The sequence below is a fragment of the Phacochoerus africanus genome, chromosome 2 (assembly GCF_016906955.1).
Source record: "Phacochoerus africanus isolate WHEZ1 chromosome 2, ROS_Pafr_v1, whole genome shotgun sequence".
In the NCBI taxonomy this organism is placed as follows: Eukaryota; Metazoa; Chordata; class Mammalia; order Artiodactyla; family Suidae; genus Phacochoerus; species Phacochoerus africanus.
In genome coordinates, this window is record NC_062545.1 from 83,625,376 (window position 1) to 83,638,625 (window position 13,250).

Here is a 13,250-nt window from a genome sequence, read left to right on the forward strand (position 1 = left end):
GGGGGAAGGACATTGGAAGCAAATCTCTTGGGAGTATTCAGCAGCGAGAGTTTCTTGGGAGGTGGCCATTTTGGGGAAAATCTGACCCCACTCATCAGCACTGAGAAGCCCTAGGCCAAACAGTAATCCTGGTGGGATCACAGCCCCACCCATCAGTAAACAGTCTGCCTAAAGACCCTCCAGATGCATAACTGCCTATAATCTCACCCAGGGACAAAGCCCCCCCCCCCCACCCCCAGTGTGCAGGCACCATTCCCTCCCATCAGAAAGAGTACAGCAAGCACCCATAACTAACTTCAGCCACAAGGGGGGCAGCCACCAGAAGTAAGAGAGGCTACAACTCTATTGTCTGCAAAAAGGATACCACACCAAAAACCTATAAAAATGAAAAGACAGAGAACTATAACTCAGATGAGGGAGAAAGAAAAAACCCAAAAAAACCAGGTAAGTGTTCAGGAGATTCTCAGCCTCCAGGAAAAAGACTTTAGACTGTTGATGCTGAAGATGATGCAAGACAGTGGAAATAAACTGGAGGCAAATACTGATAATTTACAGGAAACAATGAACAAAGAAATACAGGATGTAAAACTTAAGTAAGCAGAGACACAAAATACATTAATGTAAATAAAAAATTCATTAGAAGCAGCCAACAGCAGAATATAGGAGGCAGAAGAACAAATAAGCAAGGTGGAGGACAGACTAGCAGAAATCACTGATGCAGAACAGAAAAGAGGAAAAAAGATTGAAAACAAATGAAGAGAGTCTCAGAGAACTATGGGACAATGTTAAATGCACCAACACCCATATTATAGGGTTGCCAGAAGGAGAAGAGAGAGAGAGAAGGGGACAGAAAAAATATTCAAAGAACCAGTCAGCACTAAGGAATACAATAACAAATGAAAATGCACTAGAGGAAACCAACAGCAGATTAGAGGATACAATAGAATAGATCAGCAATCTGGAAGACAGGGTAATGTAAATCACCCAAACAGAGGAGTAAGAAATAATTTAAAAAAATAAGATAGTTTAAAGAACTCCCTCTGAATATATCACATATAATAACATTTGCCTTATAGAATTCCAGAAGAAGAAAGAAAGGGATAGAAAATCTATTTGAATAAATAATGGTGAAAAACTTCCTAACCTGGAAAAGGAAACAGATATCCAAGTCCAAGAAGTACTGAGAGCCTCAAACAAAACAAACCCAGAGTATCACACCAAGATAAATTGTAATTAAAATGTCAAATTTAAAGATAAAGACAAATTAAAAAGCAGCAAGAGAAAAATAACTAGTTATATACAAAGAAACCACCATAAAACTATCAGCTGATTTTTCAGCAGAACTTTTACTGGCCAGAAGGGATGGCCATGATATAGTCAAAGCGCTGAAAGAAAAAAGCTTACAACCAAGAATACTCTACCTGGTAAGGGTGTCATTCAGAATAGAGAGAGAGGGAAAGAATTTCTCAGACAAGCAAAAACTAGAGTTCATCACAAGTAAACTGGCCCTACAAGGAATATTAAAAGGACCTCTTTAAACAGAAAAGGCCGTAACTGGAAACAAGAAAATTCAAAAGAAAAACATCTCACTAGAAGGCAAACACATAGTAAGGATAGTGGATTAACCAATGTTAAAGCTAGTGTGAAGGTTAAAAGACAAAAGTAGAAAAATCATGTCTATCTAAAATAATTAAGTGATACGGAAAAGAGAAAGATAGATTATTCAGCCATGAAAAAGAATCATATTTTACCATTTGCAACAGCACAAATGGACCAAAAGTTGTCATGCTAAGTAAAATAAGTTGGAGAAAGACAAATACCATATAATCTCACTTATATGTAGAATCTAAAAAACAAAACAAAGGAACAACAAAAAACAGAAACAAAGTCAAAGATACAGAAAACAAACTGGTGGTTGCCAGAGGGTAGAGGGGTGCTGAACTGGGTGAAATAGGTAAAGGACATTAAGAGGTACAAACTTTCAGTTATGAAATAAAGTCATGGGGATGTAATGTATAGCACAGGGAATGTAGTCAATATTGTAATATCTTTGTATAATGACATGGTAACTAGACTTATCATAGTGATCATTCTATAATCTACATAAATGTCAAATCACTATGTTGTACACCTGAAACTAATATAATATCGTATGTCAACTCTACTTCAATAAAAAAGAAAAACAATAAAAATTAATAGTATAAATCATAACAAAGTTTGAAAAACAGTCATAGTGCATGATTATGATTAATATTATATTACAATTAAGAGCTCAGGTTATGTATAAAGCTAGATTGTATGGATTTTAATCCTGATTTGACCACCTTCCAGCTCTAGAAGCAAGTCATTTCACCCCTCTATGCATCTGTTTGATCTGTTTTCTTATCTGTAACACAGCAATGATAATAGTAGAAACAATGTTGTTGTAATGAGGAACTCATTAAACCATGTAAGGCACTCAGAATACGTCTGGGCACATAGATGGTGGTCAAATGAGAATTATCTATTGGACCTGTATCATCAATTACTTGGAGGAATTACTTAGTTATCTTTAGCTCACTGAACATGTCTATCTTTTCATATTTATATCGGTAAAGAGGGGGCAATTCTTGCCAATTTAGAAAAGCATTATTATAAATTATCCTACTCGATCACACAGTATAGCATATCCCCTGTATACCTCTTCATGACATTATGCAGGTTTTATTCCTATCTCTTGAAACCAGAATCATAATGGGGTTCTACTCCATCATGAGGTCCTTAGAGAAATATCTTTATAGACAAATGCAAATATTAAGGCTCTTTCTTTTTTCTAAGAAACAACAGTTTTCAGTGCAATTTCTCCTAAAGGCTTCATCCTATCCGAATGGACCACTAGGGTACCATTTAGTATATCAAAACATTAATCCACTAAATGGTGCCTGAAAGGTTAATGCAGCCTCTGGAAATGCCTGACCTGCTCCCTGAGGCCAGTCCTGGGAGGACAGTATTCTCTGAGTCAGAGTGGGGCATTGCCCTGGGAGAGAGCAATGTAAAGTCACCGAGGCAGGCATGTAGGGTCTACAGGTTTACGGTACCTTTGGGATCTGAGTCTGGGGGTTGCCTTGTTTTCTTTAAAGTATGTCTAAATTCCCATTGTGATTTCTTAACTGACTGAAACTTTGCTAAATGGAACTTATTGGAGTCAGAGGTGTTCGGAAGACTAAAATGGGATGATCATTTAGTGTGCTGGAAATTATTTACCTTCACCCAATCCCCAGGCAGGGGAGAATTGACTCAAAAGCACAATTGCATTTTAATTTCCACAGGTGTTTCAGTTAGGCACAAATCAAGGGAACTGAGGTCCAGAGAAGTTGAAAAGGGAAGGGGTTTACAATAATTACAGCTACTGAGCACTCACTAGTTACCAGGCACTATACAAAATGCTTTATTTGCATGAACTGATTGAATTCCAATCATGTCTCTGAAATGTAGTGATTACTATTCCTGTTTTCCAGATGGGGAAATTTTTTTTTGTTTTAATTTTATGGCTATGCCTGCAGCATATGGTGCAGCTGTGACAATACCAGATCCTTTAACCCACTGTGCTGAGCCAGGGATTGAACCCACACCTCTGCAGCAACCTGAGCTGCTGAAGCCAGATTCTTAACCCACTGATCCAGTGGGAACTCCAAGGAAATTTGTTTTCCTCTTTTCTTGGGGGGGGTGTCGTGGGGGGACTATACCCTTTGCATGCGGAAGTTCCCAGGCCAGGGATCAAACCCACACCACAACAGTGACCTTGTGAGATCCTTAACTTGTGGGCCACCAGGGCACTCCTCCAGATGAGGAAATTGAGGCTTTGAAAAATTGTTGAATAATTTACCAAGGTTATCAACCTGGTAATGACCTTCACTTCAATGACTGATAGCTGGAACCTTCAATCCATTGACTCCACTGCTTTTTTACCATCACCCACGCACCTGTATTCTCACTTCTCACCAAGATTCTAGGCTACCTTTTTTTAAATCACTCTTTCACAGAAGCCCTAACTCCTGCCTCCTCCCCTCTAATGTATTCACTCCAATCCTGATTTAACACAACTTCCTACCTTCTCCGAGGCTGTTTGAGCCACTGTCCATCATTCAACACAACCAGGTCTTACGTATTATAGACATGGATCCTACTCCAGTATACAACCAGAATTTGTCCCCTCTGCATATCTGTCCCATGAGTCTAAGCCACCAGCATCTCTTACCTCAGCTGCTGCAGTTGCCTTCATCTCCTTGCTTCTACTCTTGGTTCTTACATTACTCACTGAACAGCAGGCAGGACAGTCTTTTAAATGATTGTTCAGATCGGGTCCTCCCTGGGCTTCGAGTCCTCCAGTACTGAATAAAACCATGGATTATTGTCTACAACTCGAGGCCCACATGACTAGGCCCCGATGTGCTTTTTGACCTCGACTAGGATCACGCTCCCCGTTGCATTGCTCATTATACCTGAGTTCCATTGGCCTTGCTTTGTTCCTTGGACGCTTAGCTTGCACCTGCCTCAGGACCTTTGTAGTTCTTTGCTCTACCTGACAGACTTTTTTACCAGGCCACCCCATCCCTGGCTCCTTCTTGTCACTTGTCTCAACTCAGATCTCACCTCTGAGAAGCCTTCCCTGGATACCCAGTTTTTTTGTTTTTTGTTTTAATTTAAAAAGATAAGGAATTAAATTTTCTTTTGAGTGAACCTTATATCATAGCATATATAATGAAAAGAATATTTTAAAAAATGGACTTACTAGGGAGGGAAGGAAGCCTCCAGGGCTGCTGCTGGCACTGGGGCACCTCATAGTCTGGTCCTGAAGGCACTGCATGTGCTGGTGCTCGTGGCTGATCTGGTAGCAGCTCCAGGGATATTAGGGGGGCACTGGTTCTGGTAAAGAGGTGGAGCAACCCCCAACATGGGCTCAGAGAGCTGGTGGCTGAGTTGAGGCCAGATGAGGTGTTCTAGTTCCTTTTCCCATGTTCTTCCCATTCCCTGGTACTATCTCCAAACTTTTTTTCCCTGAAACATAGACATCCTGGAACAAATTCCTTCAACTCACCATTTTGATCAGGGATTATAAAATTCCAGTAGTACAAGGGCAGAATTTCCTTCTGCAACTTCTCAGTGTCATGTCCTGTGCTGCTGATTGTTCCCTGGAGGTTGGCTCTCAGCCAATTCCCCACCCCACTCACAGAGAGCTCAGGGCAGGGGGGCAGCAGGCAGCTATACAAACACATGTAAATATTGTTCCCAGTGCTGCATGGAGGAGAAACTTCACGCCCCACCGATGTATCTGCATTGCTTATGTTCACAGAGTCAACTGTTAATTCCTAATGACCAATTGTGCACTTGATGTTTCTGTGTACATAATTGAAAATGCTGCCCTTTATTGAAAGTCTGTTCTGTGCTGGGTGATTTTACATATCCCTAAAGTTCTGAGAAAGGAAAAGGTGTGTCTCATTTCCCATCTGAGGGATGCCAGAGGCTGTGTTCTTTCTGGAACATCATGTTGCCTTTAAAATAATATGTGAAATACTTGGAAAGCACACTCACTAAAAATAATCTTTGCACAGTGAGTTATTCATAATATAATGTTATGTAAAAAAGATGTATTTTGACAGTTTCTGTCAATCTATATTTGCACATGGAAAGTAGGCAAAGATACACAATAAAGTGTTTAAAAAGTATAAACAAAATAATATATACATATATATATATATATATATATATATATATATATATATATATATATATATATATATATATCTGATGAGCTGCCTTTAGGTATAATTTCCAAATCGAGCTTTCCATCTCTCTGTTCCCTTGCTTTCCTCTATCAGCATCCCTGACACAACCACTCCTATGGTTTCTACCTGTTTCTTAAGTTAGTCAATATGTAAATTTCACAAATATATTATTTGATATGGCCTACTCTAAAGTATGATGTGGTGGAGGCGGAAGGTAGCAGGATTTTTTATTTTTTTATTTATTTTTATTTTTATTTTTTTAGGGAAGTGCAACTTAGTCATTTTGAGCAGGGACTTTGACTAGAGGGTGGAGATTTAATGAGCTTTCACCGTCAGGTCCTTCAAATAAATTTATGTCCCCACCACATCAACAGCTACCTGCTTCTACCTATATGCTTACTAATTCCTTTTCAACTTCTATTTCCATGTACTTGTCTCAATCTGATTACCTCCAGCAGAAGCTAAGCCCAGAATGGCATTTCTCATGTGAAAGCAACTAGCACAGTTAAGGATTCACTCAGTACTTTTGTTTCATTAACACAGATTCTAACTAGATCTAGCAGTTTCAAATCCATTGTGGTAATGTGTGTCTAGGAGCTGTTATAATCTCAATGTTCTCCTTCTCAGTGCCTTGTGAGGACAAAAAATCATTTAGAGCTAAGTAGGGAAAGTCCATGGCTTTCTATTTTTCTTTCTTGCCTGCATAATGAGACTGCACTGCCTTGCCACCTGGTCATGCTTTCCAAAGGCTGCTATGTCTTTTGGGTGATAATCATTACCCATTATCATTTTCTTGGCATGGCTTTTATTTGCTAGATAATCTATTCAAAAGCTTCCATGCCCTCCTCAGTGACCCATATAGGTGGGAGAATGCCCACATCTCTGCAGGGTTCATTACCAAGACAGCAAGCTTGTAGCATTGATTAGTAGGGTGGATATAGCAACATTGTAAAATTCAATTCCAAATGTTGGAATCCTTTCACTTTAAACACTTTTTAAACCTCCTTTAAAAAAATTATCTGTAGAAACTTCTATTAGACTCTATGGTAGAGCTTGTGCCAGAATATACATGAAACTTTAGCAAAAGCAACTCTCAAAGCAACAAAAAATAGGCAGGAAAAGGAACATGTACATTTTTATCTTCCTACTAGAAGTTGAATTATCTTCATGGCCCTCAAATTCTGACTTGATAATAAATCCTAGTGTGCTTTGTTTTCTGTGTTTGCTTACTTATTATCTCAGCTCTGTACCTACCGTCCTCTGTTCTGCTCTCTGCTGCTGGGACTGGTGGTCTACAACTACATTTCCCAGGCTCTCTTGCGGCATACTTTCCCGCCAGGTTCTGCTAATGGAAAGCACTGGTGGTTGACCAGAAATCCGGAGGAAGAGCGCCTTCTGCATCTGGCACCAACTCAGTGGCAGGGGTTGGCAGTTTCTAGTAGATTCTGGGGCTGGGAGAAGAATGATTGAGGATTCCCTGGCAGCACATCTCAGAGCTTGTGCAGATCTGGCCTCAGGGGTACATCTTAGGCACTTCCAGCCCTGGTCATGGTGTTTTAGGCAGCAGGTGCCAGCTGCTGGTGTCCAGGCCAGGGCACATCAGCAGCTTCCTGGTCTCCAGATATCCCTTCTTCCTGTTTCCCTTCTCAAATCCTGCCCACACTTTTGTAGTCACTTCCTTTGATTTGAAATACATTGTGTAGTTTCTGTTTTCCTGACTGGATTCTGACTGACATTTGTGAACAAATGACCTGAATCTTGAAGTATCAGTACACTGTTTTTGAACTTTAAAGATTCAATGGCCTTATGTTTTGTTTCTAATCATCATCTAATGGGACTTCCATGTAAATATTTGTAGTAGAAAATAATGATCATAGTAAATGATAGCAAAATGGCTAATATTTATTTATCATTTACTTCTTTCAGTCCTTCACCATCCTATTAAGACCTCACAATAACACTGTGAGAGGCATAATCCTATTTTGATCCCCTGTGACTCTGAGGAGAAGGACACACAGAGAAGTCAGTAAATTGTCAGTATTCACCACCACCCATGCGGAGGGCACTCTGTGACCCAGGACCTCCTGAGTATCCTCAGCTCTAGCTCATTATGGAATATTGCCTCCAGCCGCTCTAAATTCTGACTGAATGTACTTCTATATCATAGACTAAGATGTCTTTGCCATGGACGGTCTTTCATGAGAGGTTTTGTAGATGTGCTCCCTGAGGTCACTTTCAAATTTGGATAATTCTAGAAGTAATGTGATGTCAACTCTAGTCACTTGTAGAATGAATATAAGCTCCATGAGGCCAGAAACTATTTCCTACCTTGTTCATCACCATGTCCCCATCAGCTAGCATAGTTTCTGTCATATATGAAGCTCTATGAACATGTTTATACAATAAATGTAATCTGTTTATACAATATTTACACAACCAACAATAAATCATAACATAAAACAACTTGTATGTGCAATATACAATAAATCAATGAATCAAAGCCTGAATAGACTTGGGTGGGATTAGCATTCCACAGCCAGATAACTCATTTTTGTTGTTGCTGCTAAATAATTCCATTTGGAAAGAGATCCAGGCAAAGAAGGTTTTGAGGATTTTTTTTTTTCAGCCAGAATACAACATAATTTAAATTCAGAAGAGAATTTTTTTCATAGATGCAAAGATACAGCCTGAGAACACAAGGGAGGAAATATAGGACATTGTTATGATTAAGGACTATACTTAATGACTTAGAAAGTCCATAAGAGGCATATAAACACATTAAGGAGAGAAAACAGTACTAAGACATAATCGAAATATGGCAAGTCCTTAGGGTAGAAGAGGCAATAAAAAGTAAACTTGACCCCTATTTCCTTTGGGAGGAAAGCATACAACATCAAGAGCAAGCTGGTACAATGACGGTTTGAGCCTTTGCATATTAGGTACATGATGTCATGAAAGAAGTAGGATACCTTTAGGGAGTGAGGCACTCACACATCCTTGCTGGGTGGAATAGAGACAGGACTCTAATTATAATGTCCCGTTAAGCTGGCCATCCCAGCTCAAGGACTAGGGCTCTTTTCAGAAAACTTTGCCAACAAATGGGCATGTGTGATGTTCTGAGTAAGGCAAGTTGTGCAGTAGACGTCCATGGAAAAGTGGATACTATTTCTTGATCTGTGGGTGAAAGTGGTGGGAAGGTTTAAGATCATTGGAAGAAGACCATGAATTTATCAAGATTGCAGTACAACTTCAAATTGGAAGAAGCAGCATTTGAAATTGGGTCAATGGATTCACCTATCCTAGATATAGGCACAAGGGGTGCATTGTGTAAAGGAAAGTTAAAGATAAAAATAAAGCCAAATAGGAGTTCCCACTGTGGCTGAGCCAGTTAAGGATGTGGTGTTGTCTCTGCTGCAGTACAGATTTGATCCCCAGCCCAGCACAGTGGGTAAAGGATCCAGCATTGTTGCAGGGGCGATGTAGATCACAGCTGCTGCAGCTTGGATTCAATCCCTGGCCCTGGGAACTTCCATATGCTGCAGGTGCAGCCAAAAAAGAAAAAAGTAAATAAATAAATAAAGGCAATTAAAAGTTGATCTATTTATTATCACCATGAGCCTGCAAATCTAAACTTTCCTGTAGAAAACTACTCCCTGATAAAATCTTTCCTTGGTTTAAGATCATTAAGATCTAAATAAGTACAGAAGTTACTGTTGTTTTAAAATATTATATATATAAATGTGACTCAGCCACATGTATTAGTTCCAAAAGTAAATATGTAACAATTCAGAATCACTCCTGCCAGAGGGGCTCTCTCCTGCCATAGTTTGTATCATTACATGTTACTGTGTTGTGTTTATTTAAAGTAATGGTTGTAAATACAATGAAACAGAACTTGAGTTATACTTTATTTCTGTTATGTTACATGACCACTTGGAGTTTTTGTGTTTACAGTTTTAAAATTTGCAGAAGCTAAACCACAAAAACAAACAGTGATGCTGACTCTTCATGACTGTGAAAACCAACATAGAGCTTTGTTTGTTTGTTTTCTTTTCAAAAAAGTATCTTGATGACATTTAGGACTTTGAAAAAGTCCATTTTTTTTCCTTTTTAGCATCATAACATTTATTTATTTATTCATTCATTCATTTCTAATAAGTTTATGTCTACTAAGGTCAATATAGAAAAAGTTTCAGTCTGCATTTCTTTTCTGGATATTATTTTTATTTGTTTTGTGTTATAGTTGTTACCGAAAGCAATTTTGTCATATAGAGGAAAAATATTCTCTGGGTGTCAGTTGTGCTAGAAATGTCACTGATTGGATGTATATGGATCACTGGGAACATGTGGCAAATCTCTCCGAATTGTTATTAAAAATGTAGTACCTGAGCCTCTAGGTAAGGGAAATACTATCAGTTATAGCCATATTCTGCTGTTGCTGACTCCCCTAATAGACAGGGAAGGGCAGTAGCGGGGACCTGTATCTTAGACCTTCCTCCATGTGTCATGAACTTCTTAATAGTTTATCCACTTACAACATTTTGGTGAATCCTTTTAAATTTCCTATATGATTTACAGCATTTTATTCAGACCGAATTTGTTCAAATGGATAAAACGTATGTTAGTAGTATTTTCATTTTTCAGAGCCAGTGACTTAAGGACATTTGCTAGGGGTGGGCCACCAGTGAAGAGGTTTGAGTTGGATGTCTATTAGAAGTTTATAATACACTTGCTAATAATCTACACCTTCCAAAGCTAGGAAGAAAATACTGAAAGAGGAAAAAAGGTTTCCTTTGGTCAAGTAAACATTGGTATAATAACCAGTAGACTTTGTATTCATCTTTCTTTCTGGATTTAAACTTCCAGGTAAAAGTTCTTGTTGTTGTTTTTTTTTAAGGGCTCGCACCCATGGCAAATGAAAATTCCCAAGCTAGAAGTCCAATCAGAGCTGTAGCCGCTGGCCTATGCCACAGCCACAGCAACACCATATCTGAGCCACGACTGAGAACTACACCACAGCTCACAGGAATGCTGGATCCTTAGCCCATTGGGAGAGGCCAGGGATCAAACCTGTGTCCTCATGGATACTAGTCAGGTTCATTTCCGCTGAACCACAATGGGAACTCCAGTTCTTGTATTTCATTGTGGAATAAGCACAGTTAATAAAAATGAATTTGTCACATAAAACTTTTTCAGGAAACTGGGAAAATGTAAGCATGTCATTATCTAGTATCTGAATTAGAGTTTGGCAAGTATGTATGGAGAAAAAAGAAGTTTAATATATGAATTAGGGCTTCCAGGACTGTGGGTAGTTTCTTCTGGTCACCTGGTCATGCTGATCTCCTCTTTGTAGGCAAGTAACATGGCAGCTGAATCAACAGTGGTTCCATGGTGAAGGATTCTAGTGTGTAATGACTGCAGGACTGAGAGCCACTGCAGCCATGTCCGCAATAGGAGGACCCCAGCCTGACTCATTATCAGAATGATCTGGCTTCCACCCACTTCTCTGGATACTGTTTGGGTGGGCACTGCTGAAATCTGACTCTGTGATTCTCATTTTCCAAGCTTTTGTGTCTAACCAACTTCCCTTCTGAGTGATGCCATCTTTCCTTTATTATGTAGTCTTTAATCAGGTGGCCATCCTGTTGATTTTGGAATTTTTCCCCCACTAAAAATTGTCTGAACCTGAGCCAGTTTGTATTGATTTTATCATTTCACCCTCAGGGAGGGCAATCCTGTAATTATTATTTTCTAACAATTTATTATTACACACCAGCTATAGAGATGATAAGAAAGCCCACCAATCAACTGAGGGTTTTATTAGTCTCTTTTCAGTGAATGCACATCTGAATTTACAGACAAGCATGAAGAATTGGAAGGGGTTCAGAGGAAAGCCATGAAAATGATTAATGACTTTGAGACTGGCTCATGGGGAAAGATCAAAAATACTGGGGGAGAGAAAACTGAAGGTTAATTTAATAATAGGTATCCAAAAATACTGCACAGTTAAACACAAGGGACCAAATTATTTTGCAACATGAGGGAGTTAGGCTTGATAGAAAGAAGAACTTCCTCATGGTGAGAAATGTGAACAATGACTAGTCTAACAAAAAAAGGATTGGAAATCTGCCCTACAGAGTTTGAAAAATGGATCTATTTTCACTTATAATAGACTTCAGTCTTTTCTGAAGGCTGAGAAACGGGCTGCATAGCATTTCAATTTTTTTTGTCAGATATGAGATTCACGGGTTAACTTGTTCAGGAATAGAGTAATGAATCCTTTCTTTCATGGTTAAGTGAACCAAGAACTTCAGATGGTGATCCAAGTTAAATTTCAAAGAAGTTCCTTTTTTGTGTGTTTTAGATTCACTTTTTTGTGCACTGTTTTAACTTTTTAGCAAAGAACTCTTGGGATACTGATGCAACCACAGACCATCACACACCCGTACATGCACATACACCACATTTTACACACAATTTCCAGGGTTTCATCGCCTCCCCTCGGCCTATGCAAGGAGCCCTTTAGGGATCGAGGTACTCAAGTTTAAAAACCTCTTTCTAGAGGAAATTTATTCTTATTTGAGAAATGGTCAATCTCATGTTTCTCTTTATAGAAAAACTTATTCTGGAATCTTCTCAGTCTTCATGTTTTATCTTCCCATCACAAGGAATATATGACTTACTAATCAAGAGACAAGCATTTCTCATTTTTTTTCTTTTTTTTTTTGTCCTCTCTTGTAATTTTTTCTCTTTGTCTATCTCACACCCTTTCCCAGTCTTCTCCTTCGATCCTCCTGGTCAAGGTTTGTTAGTGGTTTGTTCCCCAGGACACAATATAATGACTTGAAAAGATTGCTTGTAATAAACTACATGGGAAAAGAATCTGGTAATGAATTGATGGATGTATAAGAATCACTGAGTTACCTTACTGTATACCTGGAACTAACACAACATTGTACATCAGCTATACTCCAGTATAAAATAAAAATTAAATTAAAAAAGCGTTGCCAACTAAACCCAGAATCTGATTAAAATTAACACACAAGTTTAACAAAGATCCCTTAATTCCTTCTGCATTTCTTGGTCAGAGTCTGTGTTGTCACTCAGACTTTATAGTTACTTGTGTAGGGAGGACAAATTGTAAGCACAGACAGTAGAATGTGGAAATGATGGTTGTGTTCCTGAGATTTCACTTAGAAAAATCTGAAAAGTCCCCTTTTACGGTTGGGGACAGAGGTACTTAGGGAAAGCAAATTTCTCTGACCTCTCTGCATGATTGGGATCAATTTCCCTTGAAAAAAAGATTTCTCTGAGAAGTAAGAGGAGGTTAAGGTGTGAGCCTCACTTTATTCTGAGCACTATTTTCCTGCCCTTCCCCCAAAATGAAGGCCCTTCCTCCTGTTTCTCTGTTTCTCTGCAGAATTTCCACTTGTATGCAGCCCTTTCTCCTCTGCTGATTTCCCTTTGAGGAGCTGTTGTGGAAGC